This window comes from Dicentrarchus labrax, unplaced genomic scaffold, assembly GCF_905237075.1.
Source record: "Dicentrarchus labrax unplaced genomic scaffold, dlabrax2021, whole genome shotgun sequence".
NCBI classification, from domain to species: Eukaryota; Metazoa; Chordata; class Actinopteri; family Moronidae; genus Dicentrarchus; species Dicentrarchus labrax.
Window position 1 is genome coordinate 1,996,580 of NW_026136701.1, and position 21,528 is coordinate 2,018,107.

The 21,528-nt window shown below is 39.9% G+C and overlaps 1 protein-coding gene and 1 long non-coding RNA gene across 2 annotated transcripts in view; one reads left to right on the forward strand and one right to left on the reverse strand.

The window, feature by feature from the left end:
• Positions 1-250, forward strand: part of LOC127370261 (uncharacterized) — a 273,222-nt gene extending 272,972 nt beyond the window's left edge. The window contains exon 2 of the long non-coding RNA XR_007886176.1: positions 58-250. This is a non-coding gene — a long non-coding RNA (uncharacterized LOC127370261). The remainder of the gene's footprint in view (positions 1-57) is intronic.
• LOC127369751 (cadherin-12-like) overlaps positions 1-5,110 on the reverse strand; it is a 104,850-nt gene extending 99,740 nt beyond the window's left edge. Inside the window, exon 1 of the mRNA XM_051411425.1 lies at positions 4,947-5,110. The gene's annotated coding sequence lies outside the window, so the exon portion shown is untranslated. The remainder of the gene's footprint in view (positions 1-4,946) is intronic.
• Positions 5,111-21,528: the final 16,418 nt, after the last annotated feature.

Genomic DNA, 21,528 nt, shown 5'->3' on the forward strand with positions numbered 1-21,528 from the left:
CACCCCAACTGGTCGAGACAGACGACCACCCACCTAGAGCCGAAGGATCTGTTCTAGGTTTCTGCCTTTTAACAGGCAGTTTTTCCTTGCCCTTGTCGCCAAGTGCTTGCTCATGGTGGTACTGTTGGGTCTCTGTAATTAATGTTTTAAAGAGTTCGGTCTAGACCTGCTCTATTTGAAAAGTGCCTGAGATAACTTCTGTTATGAATTGGCGCTATACAAATAAAATTGAATTGAATTGAATTAATAAGCCATAGATAGTGCTCACTTTAGATGAGCTCACGCAAAATACTTAATTAACGAGTAGTAAGTGCTTTGTAACTGCCTCAATTCATGAATTCCTGCATTAATAACTGTTTATAGGCCATCCTTAGAAAATGAATTTGTTGTGAGTTTTATAGAACATCTGCTAACACAGTCACTAATCATTAATACATGTCTGAATAGTGGATGTGCAAGTGCATGCAGAAATGTACACTACAATGAAGAGTAAAACATTTATAACTGTGATTATAAACCACATAGTAATGACTATTTACAGCAGAATCATGCTTTATAAATGATGAATTCAGTATTTACTAATCCATAACTAATGTGCTTATCAATGATGAATAAAACATTTTTAACTGTGTTTATAAACTACATACTAATGTGTATTCATGCGTTATAAATGACGATTTCATTATTTATTCATGCTTAACTAATGCTTAATAGTGTGTACTCATTATAAAGTGTTACCTTTCTCTCTAATGTGAGAGCATGGATGGTCTACTGCAGTGTCCATGCTCAGTCTGTTGCTGTCAAGAAGGTATGGTCTTCAATTTAATTCCACACAACTTTATTAACTACTTTAAATTAGGACACATGGCACAAATTAACTCAATAAATGGTCCATCCATTACAGAACCAGAAAATAATGATGTGAAGTCATTAGGAACACAAAGTCATGAGAGGAATGACAAAAAGTACTACCCCTCTGGGGTTTGAGGGTACCCCAGCCAACAGGATTAAGATTAAACCATAAAGGCAATTAGATTTGGGGCATAAGTAAAAACAGACAGCAAACAGACATATGCAAAGACAGACAATTAAAAGCGATTCAGATGTTTGGGACTATGTATGTTCAAGGTTAAATCTGCTCTCTACTGAGTTTTCCTGCAAAACTCCACTCTACAATACTCAATGCTCAATACAAACAAATAGTACAATCTGCAACAAAATTGATGACATAAGTCATTAAGAAGTACATGATCAATCAATGATTTTAACTCTATAATCTTTATTTTACATATAGTATATATTTTTAGTTTATGATTACGAGTAGCAAGAATGGAACCTTTGAAACACTGAAACTTTGGAACACTTTGAAATTGATCAAAATGACTGAATATCCTGGAAATAATCTCTGTTGTCCTGGAAATGTTTGTATTTTAAACCTAGGCGCAAATTTAGTTTGAACCTGTCAGTAGGATAAACTGTGTGACACTTCAAAGCTGGTTTACCAGATGGAAAGTGGAACTGACTTACAGTGATCGTTCCAGGATTGAGTCTATTCTTTCCAGAGCTGTAGGCAAAATTCTCATATCTACAAACATACAGCCATTCATGAATTCATATTCATGATTAGCTTTCTTGTTGCTATGGTTGATGCACAGTGATGTAGACTGTATGTGCAATTAATTTTCTGTAAAATAAAATAAATTTGAACTGTTACTTATGGGCTGTGGCCAAATAAATGTAGTAATTTGCCCAAAACCGCAGCTTATACCAGACCATTTGTAAGCAAGTGCTGTCCTGTATTGTCACGAAAAACTTCTGGAAAACAATTTGTTAAAAAGAGTGGGAACCCTGATACGCAACCAGAGGATGTTTTGCATTAGTGCTTAATAAATTACTTAAACAATTCATCAACTGCAATTACATTGTCAATTGACTAATCTTGTGAGCTCCAATCACACAAGCGACAGCCCCTATTGTAATCCTTGCGTCAATGTATCCAAAAACATTCTCTTTATTGTCAACTTTGCTCCCTGTGTGGCATTGTTATGCTTCATTGCCCATTTATTTCAGATTACTTTCAGTGCGCTTGTGGTTATTCAAGTGTCTCATGACTGTTAACATCATGATTGCTAACTGAACATTTATGTTCCCAAATCAGAGCTCAAATTACATTAACATATCAAGAAGTAAACTACAAGCGTGTTGCAGGGTTTTTTTCCCCTGATCCACGTTTCCATCTTTTGATGTTAAAAACAGTTCCCTCTCTTCGCTGATTGGCACTGAATACAGCTAAAGACAAGAAAAACTACCTGTTTTTATAATTTACTGAGTTGTTTAATTAGGATAATAAGACTTTACTAAGTAAATCGTCTGTCCTTGTGTAGCACCTTTCTAGTCCTCCGACCACTCAAAGCATTGAAACTAAGGGACATATTCTTACGCTGATGACACAACATCAGGAGCATTCGACTGTTCTTGCTAAAGGACACTTCGACAAGCTGGGGATTGGACAGCCAACCTTCTGATCAGAAGACGACCCACTCTACCACCTGAGCCACAGTAGTTTATTTCGTTTATGGACACTTCTTTCGTCAAAGTATAGAGGGAGCTTGAGAGGATTAGCCATTGTCATTTAACTACTGTTTTTCACATTTTATTTTTTTTATATTATTATGAATACTTACATCGTAATACATGCTGAGTTGAGCACGCTTAAGACAATCTTATATACAGGACTAGTGTGTAGGACTTAGTTAGTGGTGAAGTTGCAGATTGCAACTAACTGAATACTGCTCTCGTCTGTATTTGACAACCTGGGAATGAGAAGGGACTCTATGGGCCCCACTCACACACACATTCATACACTGATGACAGTGGCTGCCATGCAAGGTGCCAACTGCTCACCAGAACGGACACCACACTTATACATCGGGAGCAATTTGGGGTTCAGTGTCTTGCTCAAGGACACTTCGACATGCAGCGAGAGGAGCCGGGGATCCCCCATGGTGGTTCAACATGGCGGACTCAATGTTTTTTCCCAGAGCTAAAAAGAGAATGAATAGATCCTTATTTGGCTCTGTGTCTGCTGAATGAGTAAAAAGGCAACTTTTTGACACGTATCAACTCCATAAAGTAATAATATGTTTTGTTTACAACTGTGTGTGCTGCACACATTTGGACCAAAAATGTATGAATGAACACTACAGGACCAGTGTGTAGGATTCGTGGCATCTAGCTGTGTAGTTGATTACAACGCCCTCACCTCACCATACTGTCCCAAAGCTGATCAGACCCTCCAGAATTTCACAGGTTTTTTGGGGATTGTTGTTCCCTAATATTTCTGATTTCACAGCAGCTTGTTGTGATGTTTTTTTTTTTAGCCAATTTTCTTTTTGTATTATTCCTTAAAAATCAAAGGCAACTGCAGAGTTGTAAACGAAAACTGAGGGACTGGAATAAATACAAATGCAGATCCCACTGGTCTAGTTGCATAAAATACTTTTTATTCAAATTTTAGGCATATGGTGGTGTATTCTTTGACAAACTTCCTAAAAGGATTTTACAGGTATTTTTGAGTTCCAAAATGCCTGACTTCAAGGCATTTTGTTGTGATGTTTTGAGATGTATGAAATTGTAGAAGAAAGTGAAAATTGCGAAAACATTTATATTAATAATAATTCATTACAAATTGAAGGCAATTTGTTTCAGTGAGAATAAAGTCTAGTAGTTTAGTGACGTGTGGCTCAACCTTTTGCACAAGAAACTGCTATGATTAATCAAATTTGCGGAAAAGTCACAGTGATTGGACAAAATTGGAAGGTTGAGTAGAAATTGTTGCAGCTGAAACTTCCTTGAAGGATTTGCCTTATTGGAGAAACTATTCTGCAAAAATCCCTATTTAGTTTTACAATGTTACACACTGAACAAACTCAAAAGTGATTGTGTCCCCTGTTGCATCAACCAATGTACACCTCTCCCCTTTCTAATCAATGAGTTACACCAAAACAGACTCCACTGCACTGCATCGCATCCAATACAGAGAAAAGGGATATTACTCTACTCTCAGCAACAATGTGGAGAGTAATATTCCTCATTTAGCAGGTGAGTCATTTTAAAACTGTCTGATGCAGCCATCAATGTAATATAATGTACATAAATAATTGAATGCATCAATATAATGATGACTGCAAAGCTACACCCTTCTGTTTCTGGAAAGTAAGATGACAGCACAGATAATACAAAAACAAATGAATGTGGAATTAAAAGGAAAATGGTTATTACATTAATGGGAAGGTATTACATCACAGATAAATAAAAAATGCAACTATGATAATGACTTAAAGCTTAAAGGTGCATTCTGTAATTTTGGGAGTGCAGCATTTCAAAGCAGTTCAGATCCCAGTTGTAGTCAACTTTTACATCTTTAAATGAATGCTGTCAGTGCACTGTTTATTTTCATTTCAACTGTCAGACCTTCACCTTTATGTGTTCGCCAACCAACCTTGTACACTAAATTCTAACTCCTCCTGTCCACTAAGCCTATGACAAACCCTACAGTACAGCCGGCCAAATGAGCGCTGAACTTCCTGAGATCAACCAAGCATAAAGTGATCAGGGGTTCAAACCAAAGGCATGTGCGTCCACACAAGGTGAACAGGCTTTCCTGTTTAGGAATGCACAACATGTCCTGATTGCAGCTCCTCTACTATAGCTGTCGCTTCTTTAATTGATTTAAGAGAGCCCAGGAGATCCCCAACCCCCCCTCAAGCTTAATGTCCCACCTCTCACATTAAATACTGCAGGAATAACCTTCGAACTCGCGGCACATGAAATGAAGCGTCATGAAGAAAACTGGCAACAGAGACTTGGCTTGGTGTAGAGTCAGTGCCCTTTTGTTCATTTTCTCATCAACAAGCGGTGTTAGTAGTGAAAAGCTGAGCAGTTACCTCTCACAAGCCTCTCAGTGTCCCGCCGAGCTGCCGCTGAATAGACCAAGTCCAAATATTTTACGTTAGTCCCTCCGGGTGATTTTTCTCTCTCCGTTAGTTCACCCTGTTGAACTAAAAGCACGCTCTAGCTGCCCTTTTCCCTCTCTTCCCTTCTCTTCTCTGTGTATTCTCTCAGCTCTCTCTCTCTCTCCCTCCCTCTAAGTCCCTCCCTCTCTCAGCTTCTTTCTCTCTCCCTTGACCCCCTCCCTCTCTCTCTCTCTTTCTCTGTGCCTCGCTGTACTTTCATCCAATCCTCTCCCAATTTCTCTCCCTGTTTTTTCTGAAAAATTGTTGTATTGGTAGGACCTTAATTAATTAATTTTATGTCTAAAATGTAAATTAGTTCTGAAAAATGCATTTATTTGCTTTCTTTCTGATGGTGAGATGAGATCAATCTTACACCAATCAGCCATAACATTCTGACCAGTGACCGGTGAAGTGAATAACACTGATTATCTGGTTATCATGGCTCCTGTCAGTGGGTGGGATATATCAGGCAGCAAGTGAACATTTTGTCCTCAATGTTGATGTTAGAAGCAGGAAAAATGAGCAGCGTGAGGATTTGAGAGACTTTGACAAGGGCCACATTGTGATGGCTAGACGACTGGGTCAGAGCATCTCCAAACCTGCAGCTCTTGTGGGGTGTTACAATATGTAATTTCTGCCACTAGGGGGTCTCTCACATCAAAACAATAACAAAAGATGTTTGATGACGTTGTGAATTAGCGTGGGATCATGGGAGTAGTAGTTGTAGTCAGCTTCTCCTGGTTAGGATTCCTTCAGTGTTCAATATCCGGGAGTTTCTGGTCAGTGTAATTTATGGCCGACGGATCTTCATTTTGAAATGAGAAAACCAAAGCCATTTTATGTTTTTGTTTTGAAAATAAAAAACAGAAAACGAAAAAATGATTTTCCATTTTTTATATTTACAGAAAAAAATGACTGGTTTTGTTCCCCATATTTATAAATGCTAGTCAGGAAACAGCTCTTTCCCAGTTTTGTTTTTCTCATTTAAAAAAAAATCTTTTGGCCTCAAAGTACCCTGACCGTTTCTACTGACCAAAAACTGCAGAGGTCTCCTCCTAAAGCAGTTCCACCTAAAAAATCTGTGTTGTCTGCTGCTAACGTTAGCTCAGCTTATTTCTCTGTTAACTTAAGATCCAGATGTCTGATGACTAAAATCTTTCACCCAGTTCGAATCAAAAAAGTTAAAAAGCACCAAGATCTAAACAGTGGATGGTAAAAATGTGGCTTCAGACTGGATAAAAAGTCAATGTATGACAGCTTCTGGCAGACAACCACAACGCTGACACATGCACAAAGGGGATATGACGCCATTGACAGGCGACCGGTGAAACGCAGCATTACCTGAATATTTCTCTGAGTTTGGACATTGTTGGAAACATTTGGGATAATGGAAGTACACAACTCAACTACATACAGAACATAGCTCTAGAGTTTTAATTGCGGAAATGTTACATATTGTAGCTTTAAATAGCATAAAAGTAGTTTTGTTATGCTACACATTTGGTAGGATTGAGCGAGTATGAGGTATAATGTGCCTTTTACAAATACAGGTATCATTAAAGTACAATGTGTCAATATATGTTTTCTAATAAATAAATATAGCAACTTTTATTTTTTTTAAATGTTCTGTGAATAGTTTTCCAATAAATATAGCAACCTATGATCAGACCATATCAATTTCAGGCTTAAAGTACATCTGGTTAATCCAGCCCACATCGGGTTTAATCACCACCCATTCAGAGAAACATCAAGTTGGTTGAACAGATACAGATAATGGTGTAGTCACTCTTCCCTAATATTTGGTGTGGTTCATTATAGGAACAGTGGATTTAGTGGCATCTAGTGGCATAGTTGCAGATTACACCATCAAAAATGCCCCTTTCTAGAGTCGGTGTTTGGTTTGTCCATTCTGGGCTTCTGTAGAAACATGGCAGACTCCACCAGAAGAAGACCTGCTCCCTCTGTGATAAAAACATCTCATTCAAAAGTAAATGAAAAATTGTTTGAACATGTATGGTATTGAACATTATGATTGAAAGTGGATCATCAAAAAATAATAAAATAAAAATCAATGTATTCTTAATGTAATGTATTCTCTGTGTTGCTGTTTCTCTCGGTCGGTTGTTGAAAATGTCACTAAACTTCCATTCCTCTCTTCCTCTGGCAGAGCCTCTCCGTCTCCCTCTCTTTCCATTTTATCTTATTCCCTTTTTCCCTCTTCCACCTGCTCCCCCAACCCAATCCCTCCTGGTAAAGATAGTTCAGAGTTGTTGACAGAGTATCAGTTGTGAAGATTCCAGGCAAACGGTATGTTTCTCTGCCGGCTGTTTTTTCCCACTGTATTGTAGCTAAGACGCTATCTGACTGCATCTCCCCTGAGCTTCTCGAGCGGTTTCTCTCCCAGCACTTAATCACACACACACACACACACACACACACACACACAACCAGAGTCTTACAAGTATGCCTTTTTTGACAGCCAAGCGCGCCAACAGCGACTCCTGCATGAATATGAGCACAAACACGGGTTGACTTTACCCCCAAGTGCGGTTGTGTGTGAAAAAAATTTGGCATGTATACACACAAATAAACAAACACACACACACACACGTTTGTCAGGTCTGACACGTGTGCACACAGAAATGCACAGAATCCGACATGTCATGTATTCACTGCCACACGGACAGCAGGTGAACGCACAAACACACAGACAAAGACTAAATTGTGGATTAGCACTTCCCCTTCCTCCCCAGTCTTAAAGCTTGTCACTGCAGGGGTCTCTGGTGCCACAGAGACCCTCATCTGGCTCCCATCTTAACCAATTACAGACTTAAAGTGTGATGAGACGCCATGTTTGTGTGTCTGTTTATGGGGAGGCCTGGTAATGCTCTTGTTAAACGTGTGCGCTGTGTGTCACACGCAGCCTCATTACTGTGGCTTCTCAGCCGAGCGGTTTGACAGATGATCAGAGCCACTCTATGTGTGTCTTTAATCTAACTGCTAATCAGGAAAGCTGCAGCTCTTGCATTTTTGATAAAGTCTTGATGGATGAATGTCCCTTACTGCTGACTGACCTACATACAAACACTCCAACCTAGCTCTTGTGTTGCTATTTTTCTGTCCAACGCTGTCTGCTTTTATCTCACTGACAGACTACCGCCATGTCCCTCCCTCTGCTCGTGTTACCTCCACTTTGTCTCTCTCTTATCTGGCTTACTCCATGCCCTTTTTTCTTTTATCTGAGACAGTTACACTGTTCTTAATAAATCATTTTCCAGGACCTTTTCTAAGAGTTTTTAAATGACATTGCAGGACAGCAAACGGTTATATAATTTACCAGTAGGCCTAGTATTGATTTATTCTTTAGCAATGCAGGGTTCATGGTAAAGTGTCTCACCCACCAGGCATGGCCACAATGCATTTCAGAAGTGTTTCTTTGCTCTGCTTTGTGGCTGATCTATTTTTGACAGAAGCTTCGACTCACTCGTGCAGCACAGAGCATAACGCACTGGCAGGAAGACACAGAAACGGTATAAGGAATCCAGTAAATTTTCAAAATAAAATGTGTGCGCAGACTCCAGAACGATTTTCATGTTAGATCAATGTTGTAGCATCATACAGAAAGTCAGTCAGTCAGAGGCATTTTAAGTGTAGAAGAACACAGTTTTCTTTCCTTTTTTGAGGACAAAATACACAAGTAAACAATGTATGGCAGGCAACAACTTTTCTTCTGAAATGCTCTCGATGGAATTTGAAGTTGCGCAGATCACAGAATAAAACCGTGACACAGACACGATGTTTTAAAGCTGTGCCTGGTGGAATTGCAGGGTCAGGTTTATTACAGGGAGTCAGTCAGCATTTAAGTCTGCGTTTCACTCGCTTGCTATACAATTTATCAAGTAGGTCAAATAGAATTGATCTCGTTTCTATCACGTCCCTGGAAATTTCCTTTAGCCCCGGTCTTCCAGGATATGTGAGTAAAAAACAGGGGAAAAGGACAAATATACATTTAGACTGGAAATATTGATCTCATCAGTCCCTTCAGAAACTGATGATCTTACATCTTGTTCACACCACCCGCATCTGCCAGGAAAACATGGAAAAGCTGGACATTTAGAAACTTCGAAATGGAAACACCTGGAATTTGAATAAAAATCCTGCAAATAATTTATCTCTTGAAAATGTTAATAGTATTTTTGCTTCTCACCTTAATATATAAACCTGGGTGTGTATTTAGCTTGAAACGCAGCTGTTTGAAGGATGAGTTGTGCGGTATGACACTTCAAAGCTTGTTTGGAAAAACGCTCCCTTTTCATTTCGGCTCCTATGTCAGTCAGTGTAGCTGTTCACACCAGATGCAAAGTGGAATGGACTTGCAGAGATCTTTTCAGTAACCAGTCTATTTTTTTCAGAGTCATAAGCAGAATTTTCAGAGAGCCCATTGGATATGCTGTAAATGCTCATATCTACATGCAAACAGCCTATTAATGATCACATTTGTTGTGGTTGTAAATACACGCACAGCAATGTTAATTGTAACAATCACTTCGACTGGGGTGAGAACAGCCAAGCACACCACAAATGTGATCAAACACAGAGTGTACATTATTCATTGAGAACCTTGCATCATTAAAATGGTAAAGTTGATACAAGGACTACTTGTAAATTATATGACTGTTTGGGAGCAAGTGCTGTCCTGTATTGTCAAGGAAAAACTCCAGGAAAATTAAAAGAGAGTGGGAACCCTGTATAAAGAAATACATTGGGCAAGAGGTATATCATGGATAAAGCTGAATCAATCAAACTTTATTTATATAGCGCATTTGAAACAAATCAGTTGCAATTCAAAGTGCTTTACAAGTGATTGACAAGACAAAAATTGCTTTGAAAAGAGACTAATGCACACCAAAAAAAGTAAATGATAAAGTTAATGAATACTTAAATTAAAGAGAGCTGGTTAATGTTAGATAGCAACACCAATAAAAATAAAATTATAAAATTACACAAATAATGAATCTTCAGGTCCTTCTGCAGCCACAAGGTGATGCCTTTCTGTTCTGCATAATATTGTCCTTATTGCATGCCCTTTGAGCCCTGTAGGCAGCCATTTTGCTTATTCGTGCACCCAGAGTGAGCACATGGTGAAATTTCGATGGCTTATGAAAGCATTCTTTTGGGATGACTTACAGAAGCATTGTCTGTGAGTATGGTTCTTATAAGATACCTATAGTAGCATTGATGATTATATTTTGTGTGGATGGCTTGGCTATGCCATGTTTTTTGTGTCACATAATTTTCGTTGCACACCTTGTAACCTGTCCTGCAAATGGCTTTCCGGTAGCTATATAAGGTAGCCATGTATATATCAGAATATAATGGAAATGTATATTAATAAGGCAATGTACAGAATAAGTGATAAACTGTACAATTATGCTAAATAATAACAATAACTCCAGTAAGTTTCTCTAAAACGAGTGATTTGGATGAATTTTGAGCAGAGAAGTGTTCAGGTCTTTAAAGTTTAGATTTTTAACTTTAAAAATAACAATTTCATTTAGTTGAGATATAGGCCTACTGTGTATATCTTTTACATTTTCTCACAACCTTGCGACCCCCATAAAGCTTCAGTGACCTCTAGTGGGGGTCATGACCCTAAGGTTGGGAACCACTGGTCTAGATAAGGAAGGGGGCTTTTTTATGAAGGCAAAACAATGATGATTAGACATAACAATAGTGTCAAAGGTAGAAGCCAAAAAGGGGTGTGCCTTTTTGGCTTCTACCTTTAAGGCTTGGGCTGAAATATCTTCCAGTAAAGCTAAATATGCCATCTTTACACCTGACCAGAAGTACATCAGAATCTTCTATATTCTCCTGGAAAATCTGGACTTCATGAGACTACTTTTCCAGTCATGGAAACACCTGGAAATTGATTAAAATGACCAGATATCCTGGAAATAATCTACGTTGTTCTGAAAATTGTTTGCTCCTCACTTAGATCACTTACATAAACCTATAGGTGCATATTTTCTTTGAAACTCAACAGTTGGTTGGTGCGGTATGAAACTTTTACCAGGTTAACCAGACGTGAAGTCGAAAAAAAACATTTTAAACGCTCCATTTTCATTTCGGGCCATGTCAGTCAGACAGTTCATACCAAACGCAGAGTGGAACAGAGAAGAAGATGTCTGCACACAATACTTTTTATTACAGGCACGTCTGTAATAAAATTATCACAATTGGCCTTGACATTTTCTCAACAATACATATTGCCATGACCAGCACCTAGACTTTGGAGTGCATTCACCAGACAACCCTTATAGATACATGTTGATCCAAATAATCCAGATCTGAATCAGAATGTATGCACATAAATTTTTGTCTATGTCCACACAGTGGTGCTAATATCACCAAAAACTAATCAGTTCTCTCCTTCACAAATGACCAAATTTCCACCATGCTTCACTGAAATCTGTGAAGTAGTTTTTGAGTTATACTGATAAATGCACAAGTCTTGATAGCATTATTAAAAGGCACAAGTTATGAAACATTTTCTAGCAAAATGTTCACATTAAAAGTATTTGCTGCAATGGCAACGTAAGACAAGATCACAACACAAGATGTTGTTGTCATGTGTGACGCCACTTGCTGTGATGACATGAAATGAACCACACTATAAAATGTGTTATAAACAAAAAGGCCTTCTGTCCAACCAGAGATGTTACCAAGTCATTGTTTTGCAAGTCACAAGTAATTCTCAAGTTTTTGCACTCAAGTCCCAAGCCAGACAAGTATGTGAAGTCCTAAACTGAATTTTGCATCTTAAACAGGTCATAATGCAAGCTTTGGTATAATTTTTACCAACTAGCACTCAGTGACATACAGTTAATTCTTCATGGTGCCTCCAACCTTACTGGATGCTGTAGGATTGGTTCAAACAAAGTGGAATTAAGGGAAGGGAATTAAGTGTTAAATTGTTGGAAATGAATACATTAGTGTTTACATTAGCTGATCCAAAAAATTAAGGGAAATGAACTGTTTCATGGCACACTTTAAATACAACACCTTTTAATCTTTGTGCTTGGGTTAAAGTATTTTCAAGTCAAAAGTATCAAGTCCAATGGAAGTCACTGGTGTGTAACAGTTAGGAGGATCTATTGTCAGAAATGGAATATAATATTCATAGGTATGTTTTCATTAGTGTATAATCACCTAAATATAAGAATGGATTGTTTTGTTCATGTTTTCGTTACCTTAGAATGAGCCATTTTTATCAACATGGGTCGCCTTCCATGGAATGTTGAACCACCATGTTTTTACAGTAGCCCAGAACAGACAAACCAAACAGTGGCTGTAGATGGGGCCTTTCTCATTTTCACAACCACTGTAGTTTCTCCTATGCAAATGTGGAGGTCAGGGGTCAGGTATGTGTTTTCATAGTTAATAGTCAAGCTGTCAGTTTGTTCCATATTTTGCACTTGATTTTGTGTCTAATTAAGAGTAATCTCCCTCTTAATTAGGTCTAAACTCAGAGGGAAAGAAAGACTAGTGTACTAATATACAGTAGTTGTCTGAGAATGATATACTGGCTTTTAATTGAAACAGCTACATTAACATACAGACACATGCAGATACGAGCACAGATACAAGTAATATACAGTATATATTAATCTATGCTACAGTACAGTTGGTGCTGCCAGAGATAGTATACTTTTCTCATAGCCATTAGTAAATCAAATACACTCTCTAATCCATCAGCACAAATGAATTAAAAGCAGCCTGTAGCTCACACTAAGCCATACTACATAGTCGCTGCTGCTGTGTGTGTATGTGTGTGTGCCCACTTGTGAGCACTTTCCACTACATGTGCACATTTATGGCATTGAACATTTAGCATGCAATCATGACCAATGCATGAATGCATACTATTGTTTTGTCCTCCCTGCAAAGTCAATTAAGGTGGTCCACAATTAAGTGATTGTGACCAGACTCAACGGTGCAAATATGTAGGCCTGTGTGTGTGTGTGTGTGTGTGTGTGTGTGTGTGTGTGTGTGTGTGTGTGTGTTTGTGTGTCTGTGTGTGTGTCTGTGTTTGTGTGTGTGTTCTTTGGTCAACCCCTGCACAGATGGTATGGCATGCCCCTTTAGAGATGCACAACTTAATCCCTCAAACACATGGTGAGCTTAATCAGAGCATGTGTGTGTGTCTGTGTGTGTGAATGACACAAGAAAATGGTGTGTATGTTGGGGTGGGGGTGCTGGTATGCGGACAGCATGCTGCACACAATCAGGTAGTAATGGCCGTGAATATCAAATGTTAATGTTGTGTGTGACATGAGTGCACTCGAACTTATTAACAAACAAAATTTCCACATGAAATTATGCTTTTTGGTTTGTCATTAGATAAATGAATTGAGTTTGGTGCATTTGATGAAGTAATAAATTAGTTTGGTAATAAGTAAGTAGGCAACGCGTTTGCATGGAATTAAGTCCCTGGGCAGATATTCTGCCTCGGTTAATGTTCTACAGCCATGGCCCTGCATACTATACTCAACCAGTACCAAATGGACGAGAGAAAGGGTGATGGGGTCTGCTGCATATAAAACTAATGCAATCGATGACTATTTTCATTATTGATTAATCTATCGACTAATCGTGTCATCTAAATAAAGGCAGAAAATAGTGAATGCCAATCATAATTTCCTAGGGCACAAAGTGATTGTTACTCTGACCAATAGGGGTGTAAACAAAATTAATTTCTGCATGTGGGTATATGTATATATGTATTGTAGGTAATTTATCAAGTAATTTATTTCATAAATATTATAATTTGTAAATGAGAACTGTCAGCCTGTTGGCTCAGCCAGCAAAACTGTTTAACTGTTTAAAATGTTTAACGCCGAAATTATCATTATGTTAGCTTACCTGTTGACTGTACGGTACGACTGAGACAAACAGCAGCTGCTGGGCTCAGGCTGAGGCTGTTGTTTGGTTGACCTGCTCACGTCAGATCTTGATAACTCTATCGAAGCTTTTTTCTCATTAAAACAACTTTTTTTCTTGTATTATTATTACATTATTCTCCAATTTTTACGACTTTATTCTCGTAACATTATGACTCTTTTTCTCGTAATATTACGACTTGATTCTCGTATTATGATTTTATTCTGGTAATATCATGACGTTATTCTCGTAATTTCCAAAATTTTATTTATTTATTTATTTATTTTTCCTCTTAGTATGGCCCTAATACTCTGTCGTAAAAAACAATAAACAGTCACAGGCTTTTTGTGGGGTTGTTGCAGCCTGAAATGCCGGATTTTACTGCAGCTTATCTTAAAAATTGTTTTTTGTAATGGAAATGCAGGAGAAAGTGAAAATTAAAAAAACAATTTTTTTTGTACATTGAATTTAAAATCAAAAGCATCCTGTTCCCATGACAAAAAAAAAACAAAAAACGCTAGTAGTTTGGTGGCCTATGGCTCAATATTGTGCGGTAATATGTGGAAAAGTCATACAGAATTCATAGGGATTGGTTGAACTCACATTATTTGTTGTGATCGCAGCATCACAACTTCCTGGAGGGACAGAATAAAAATACAGTATTTGATACAAAAAACCCCACTATCGATTTGTGTTTGAACCCCCAGCTAGAATTAGATTTAAAACCCCACAAAATATATCGCCCTGCTTACAGTTTCCCAATATATTGTAATATATTGACTTACTCGTAACCCCTGTATTATGATACGTATCCTACTGCCAATCCACAACCCTACTGACCAACAGTCCAAAGCCAAGATATTTTATTACAATGATATGTTAATGTACATAACTGAAAAGCTGAAAATTATCATGTTTACTAGAACCAGAGAATCTTTTATTTCACATTTCTGCTTGCTGATTTATTTTCTGTCTGGCTGCCTTGTCAGACTGGTATTTTTTCTCTTCTTGTTTTTTTCTGTGTCTTTGTCAGAGCAGACTGGAATTGCAATGAGTGGACAGACAGACAAACAGACAGACAGTAAAGCTTTTTGTCACATTGTGAAAGTGTGTGAATTTAACAAATAGTCAAACTTTCAATGGTGGAAACCGACTTTAGCTTCAATAAATCAACTTCCAGGAAAAAGCTGACTGGAACCCAGTTACTGTACTGTAAAAAGGTGATCTAACACCAAACAGCTGCATCCTGAAATAATGAGCTAGTGCTATACGTCAAATGGCAAATGGTTAGATATGCCTGTCATTGAGCAGAGGGTGGTTTTTGCTTTTTGTCTTTCATTGACCTTTGGGTGTTGAGAGGATGTTAACTTTGTGTCATACTGTGCCCTGGAGTGTTTGCCATCCTCTGTCTTCTGTTGTTGCCCTCTTTCAGGTGTCCGTCTGTTTCTCAGATCTGCTCTGACCTCTGTGCTATGAGTCACCTGCGTCTGCATTGCTTTACATGGGGACATGAGAAGACTGCCACCACCTGTTACTTAGCAACAAGGATGGTAATTCTATTACTGCTCACTAATGCTGGGATTGTCAAGTTTCTTTCCAGATCTTTGAATCACTAATAGACTCTTCAGGCGCCTTGAGTGCCCAGTACATTGGTTACAAGACATAGCCATTGATCTTTATGGAACTTCTCCTATTTAAGCATGGGTTGGGAGAAATGACTTTCTAAGATTTCTTGAATATGGCATAAAAAAAAATCCAAACCAATTCCAGTGAAGTGGTTAATGCAGACAGGGAGGGATAAACTACATAGATGTGTTTTTAGATTGCAGATTAAAGGTTTAAAGTTTGAGTTTAAATATACCCACTATTATTAGGTATCTTTTTTAAAATCACAAAGGGATTAGATTCTAATATCATGTGCTGTAGTTCAGCATTATCAATTTTGAATGTGCTAGTACTATTCCTTTTTTTTATTTAGGTTTGTACTCTTGAGTTGCTATTTAATTTTGGGGGGATTTATACCATGGTTTGCGTGAATACTGTTCTTATTTACAACACTTGTGTTCTGAGTAATCCTGAGCACCACAGGATGGTTGTAATACACAAGGCCCTAAACTGCCCCTGTCCACTCACTGATAATTTGTATACAAGAGACCATTTAAGGATGGTAAGTAAACAAGTCGCCATTACTGCATTGCCATCTCTGAATGCAAGCTGTTCTAAGAAGTGTTAAATTTTCCACTTTTCCCTTTACTATCTATGTAACGTTACGTTTACAACGATGTCCAGGATATGGTGAAGAAGCTGTGCGGTTATCAGCTGTTCCAACAGTAACAGAAACTTTTACTTTGGAAAAAAAAACTGAATGTGAAACACACCTATAATGAAGACTGGACCTGTCTGAGAGCATACACTGTACATAGATTCCCTGCACAGTGCAGAGGACCAAAATGTTTTCATGCCAGGCCATTAATTAAATAATCTTGAATACCAATGAACAAACATTAATTAATTTAATTTTTACCACTATAACTGGTCTGTGATGATTAAATGCGACTCTTGATTGTTTAAGCTGGTTAGCTGGTACAATACTTGGGGACACATCCTAGCTGGATAGCTAGTTAGTCTTGTTGTTAAACATTCAGTCAAATTATATTTTCTATATGTCAATCATACACATGTTATTGAGTTTGAATCTTACTAGCATAATGTTCTGGTTCGCAGCATAATGTTATGCTATCTGACTTGTAGCCAAACGTTAGTGCTCTGGCTCACATAGATATATATACTGACTAGATGTCGCCTTGACTACTGCTGTTCATTGGAATGAATGCGTCAATAGAGACGCCAACTTGCAGCGGGGATCCACCCCCCTTAATGCATTAGCGTCAATCTAGGCAAAGATCTAACAAAAATAAAATCACCATAAATCGTCAAAATCTCGAACGATTTTTCAGTTGTTTGGTTTGTTCCAACTGACAGACATTATGATCGAAAATTTAAGCTTTTGATATTAATATAATCTACTTCAAAATGTAATGCCTAGTACTAGTAGGCGTAGGTTTATTATTCTTCCACTTAATAGTATGTGTATTTACACCTGTATTGTACTCATATCTAATGACAATCACAAAACAAATCCGACCTAAATGCCATGGCGCCGCCGCGAGTGGCAGCCCTTTCAGCAGCTCCTAGTATGCAGTGATCTTTTTTGACTTTTTATTATTTTTATTGATGTTTGTTTTTGCTTTTTTATATTTACATTTGTGCCTTGTCACATCTGATCAACTTCTATCCAATAGATATGGATATTTATTTACCCAAACTCGTTTATTCGAGAAAACAACTTCTCACGCTGAAGACAAAGTCCTGGGCCGGTGTGGTTCCCCAGTTACCTGACGAGGTGAGGAGACCCTATCGTGGCTGCAGAGCCGGCGCAAAGCTAAAGGCCAAGCGACTGGTGAAGAAGTGGCGATATAAACCCGTTAACAACGTTAACATTGAGCTACCCGGCTTCAGCACTGTCAGGTCGGACAGAGACACTAATGCCTGTGGGAAGCGGAAAGGAGGCGGACTAGTTGTATACGTGAACACAAGGTGGTGTAACCCTGGACATGTGAACATCAAGATTTCCATCTGCAACAGGGACGTTGAGCTGCTTGCCGTAGGGTTGCGACCCTTCTACTTGCCCAGAGAGTTTGGACACGCCATTGTTGTTATTGTTTACATCCCACCACGTGCTGACGCAGTAGTCGCGTGTGATGTCATCCACTCCGCTGTAGCAGGACTACAGACACAGCACCCCGAGGCTCTGGTGTTAATCTCTGGGGACTTTAATCACATGACTCTGGACACAACACTACCTGCTTTCTTCCAGTATGTGGACTGTTACACAAGGGGAAATAGGACTATTGACCTACTGTATGCAAACGTTAAGGACGCATACAGCGCCACCCCTCTGCCTGCACTGGGGAAAGCTGATCACAACCTGATTCTGCTTCAGCCTCACTATAAACCAAGAGTGAAGAGACAACCCACAACAATGCGCTCATTCAGGAAGTGGTCTTTTGAAGCAGAGCAGGCTCTAAGACTGTTTTGGTAGTACGGACTAGGATGTACTGCAGGGATCGCACTGTGAAGACATCGAGGAGGCTGTTGACTGTACTACTGACTACATCAACTTCTGTATGGATGTTGTTGTTCCTGTAAGAACTTTGCGCTGCTATGCCAACAACAAGCCATGGATTACAAGTCATGTCAAGGGCCTTCTTAACCAGAAGAAGAGGGCCTTTAAAGACGGAGATCAGCAGGAGCTTAGACGCGTACAGGGGGAACTCAGAGTCCAGCTCAGGGAAGCAAAGGAGCAGTACAGAAGGAAGCTGGAGCAGAAACTGCAGAACAACAGCATGAAGGAGGTGTGGGATGGGATGAAGATCATCACCGGCTGCAGCTCAAAGCGGGGGGCCCACATGGAGGGAGATACAGAAAGAGCAAACCTGATGAACCAATTCTTCAGCAGGTTCGACCACCCCATCCTGTTAACACCTCAGGTCACCATACCCCCTTCTGCTGCTGTCTCTCTCTCGCTCCCCTCAGGAGCCACAGAGGAGCTGGTTGTCCCACCCACTATTACAGCAGCCCAGGTGTGTGGAGAGCTAATGAGGCTTCGTCCCAGCAAAGCAGCAGGTCCAGATGGAGTATCCCCTCGACTTCTGAAGGCCTGTGCGTTGGAGCTGGGACTCCCCCTAGAGCACATCTTCAACCTGAGCTTGGAACAGGGGAGGGTTCCTAGACAGTGGAAGACATCCTGCATCATCCCAATCCCAAAGAAACCACATCCTGGTGAGCTAAATGACTTCAGACCGGTCGCCCTGACATCACATGTGATGAAGACCATGGAACGGCTGCTGCTACACCACCTGAGGGCACACGTCCACCACGCCCTTGACCCACTGCAGTTTGCCTACCAGGAGAAGGTGGGAGTGGAGGATGCCATTGTGTACCTGATGCACAGATCCCTTTCTCACCTGGATAGGGGAAACGGTGCTGTGAGAATTGCATTTCTGGACTTTTCCAGCGCCTTCAATACCATCCAGCCTCAACTTCTGCAATACAAACTAGCAGACATGGGAGTAGACTCACATCTGGTGGCATAGATAATGGACTACCTAACAGACAGACCCCAGTATGTGCGACTGAGGGACTGCAGGTCTGACACTGTGGTCAGTAGCACGGGAGTGCCGCAAGGGACCATGCTCTCTCCAGTCCTGTTCACCCTGTACACGTCAGACTTCAAATATAACTCAGAGTCCTGTCACGTGCAAAAGTTTGCAGACGACACGGCTATTGTGGGCTGTATCAAGAATGACCAGGAGGAGGAGTACAGGAAATTCATTCAGGACTTTGTCACATGGTGTGACTCCAACCACCTGCGCCTCAACACCACCAAGACCAAGGAGATGGTGGTGGACCTCAGAAGGCCCAAGGCTCACCCGGAACCTGTGACCATCAACGGTGACTGTGTGGAGTTGGTACAGACACACAAATACCTGGGAGTACACCTGGATGATAGGCTGGACTGGACTGCCAACACAGACGCCCTGTGCAGAGGAGGTCAGAGCCGATTATACTTCCTCAGAAGGCTGGCGTCCTTCAACATCTGCAAAAAACTGCTGCAGATATTCTATCAGACTGTTGTGGCGAGCGCCCTCTTCTATGCAGTAGTGTGCTGGGGAGGCAGCATTAAGAAGAAGGATGCCTCCCGTCTGGACAAACTGGTGAGGAAGGCGGGCTCTGTGTTGGGCACAGAGCTGGACAGCCTGACATCTGTGGGCTCCTGTCAATCATGGACAATCCACTGCATCCATTGCACAGCACCATCTACAGGCAGAGGAGCAGCTTCAGCGACAGGCTGCTGTCACTGTCCTGTTCCACTGAAAGACTGAGGAGATCGTTCCTCCCCCACGCCATCAGGCTCTTCAACTCCACCCAGGGGAGAAAAACTCTAAACTCCAATACGTCTGCCCTTTAGTTAACTATACCACCTGATGCAGTGCACCCTGCATTATGTGACCACTGACTAACTGACACTACTTATGCACCTTAGGCCTTTCAAGCACTGGATTTGACCATGCACCTTAGGACACTAGCCCCATGCTCGTTATTTAGCTATTTATTCTACTTTATTCTATTAGTTCTTCTAAATTGACCTCCTCTTGTTATTATTTTATTATTATTATTATTATTATTATCAGTTTGTGGATACTGCTGGAAACTGTAAATTTCCCCTTGGGGATGAATAAAGTATCTATCTAATCTAATCTAATCTAATCTAAAGGCTTCACAGCTCAATATTTCATGCAGTACCTTTTTGACGGTCATGCTTTTATTTTGAAAACGTCACCGAACCAACCATAGATATATATACTGAACATGAGACTGAAACAATATAATTTCATCACCAGAAATATACTTTTGTAACATTCAATATCATAAAACACATTATCACCTGTGAAATATTATCCCTTGCTGTTTGTTTTTTTCATTTCTTTTGTTCGAACATCCATAAGCAGCACAACAGTCCGGCATCTTTAGAGCTGATCTGAATGCGGGAAAACTAATTTGGCTCTTCAGATCCCCGCTCAAAGATGGCGGCGGTTTTGACGTATGCTTAGAAGCCCAAGGCGACATATAGTCAGTATATATATTTATGTCTGGCTCAGAGCATAACGTTACCTCTCTGGCTCGTAGCACAACATTAGCTGTCTGGCTTATAGCTGAGCTGACAAGAAATATCTCCCATTGCCAAGTTGTATCTAAGGTTCATCCTATTCACTGGAGTAGTGAACAACATTTCCATTGCATAAGAACCTTATGTAATGGTAATGATTGTCGCAGGTATTATTCAAACCCTAAGGAGTGAGACCTCAAGAAGAAGAGAAAATGCTCTTTTTCTTAGACGAGAGCACTTTTTTTTCCACCTCTCTTTCATGTTTGGTAAATCCTCAAGAGGGTTATCATTTCTTGTTTTCTGCTCTGCCTGTCTCTTTTCATATCTCTGCCTTTCCAAACGTCTCTGTTTCTCTGCGTCTACCTCTCTATGCCTCCCTCTCACTTGTCTTGCTTTTTATTTGTATGTCTCTGGCTCTTGACCTGGAGTGGCCTGCCTCCATCCCCGCAGACACAGTGACATCCTGATGGAGGAGCTCTCTCAGCTCAGTTATTGCTCTGTGGCGCAGACAGACATGGGAAAAGGTGTAAACACACCCTTTAAGCTGTTATGATTCAGCTGTTCATCACGCCCAGACAGAGTTATGTCTTACTTTCTTGAACTCGTACTCCCACACAGGTTCTCATTTCATCACTCTTGCTTGTTCCCAAAAGTCTTTCAAGTGGAGAAAAAGTTGGTTGACTTTTACCTTTGATGCCTGTGTATTTTTGTGGTGTGTTTTTATATGGAAACAAAATGTCTGGAAACAAAATGAGTATTGTTGTTTAATCCCAAGTAGCCTGCCGAGGTTGAAGACAACTAACTCATGCTTCCTGTTGTCCAAACATTAACATGCAGTTTTGC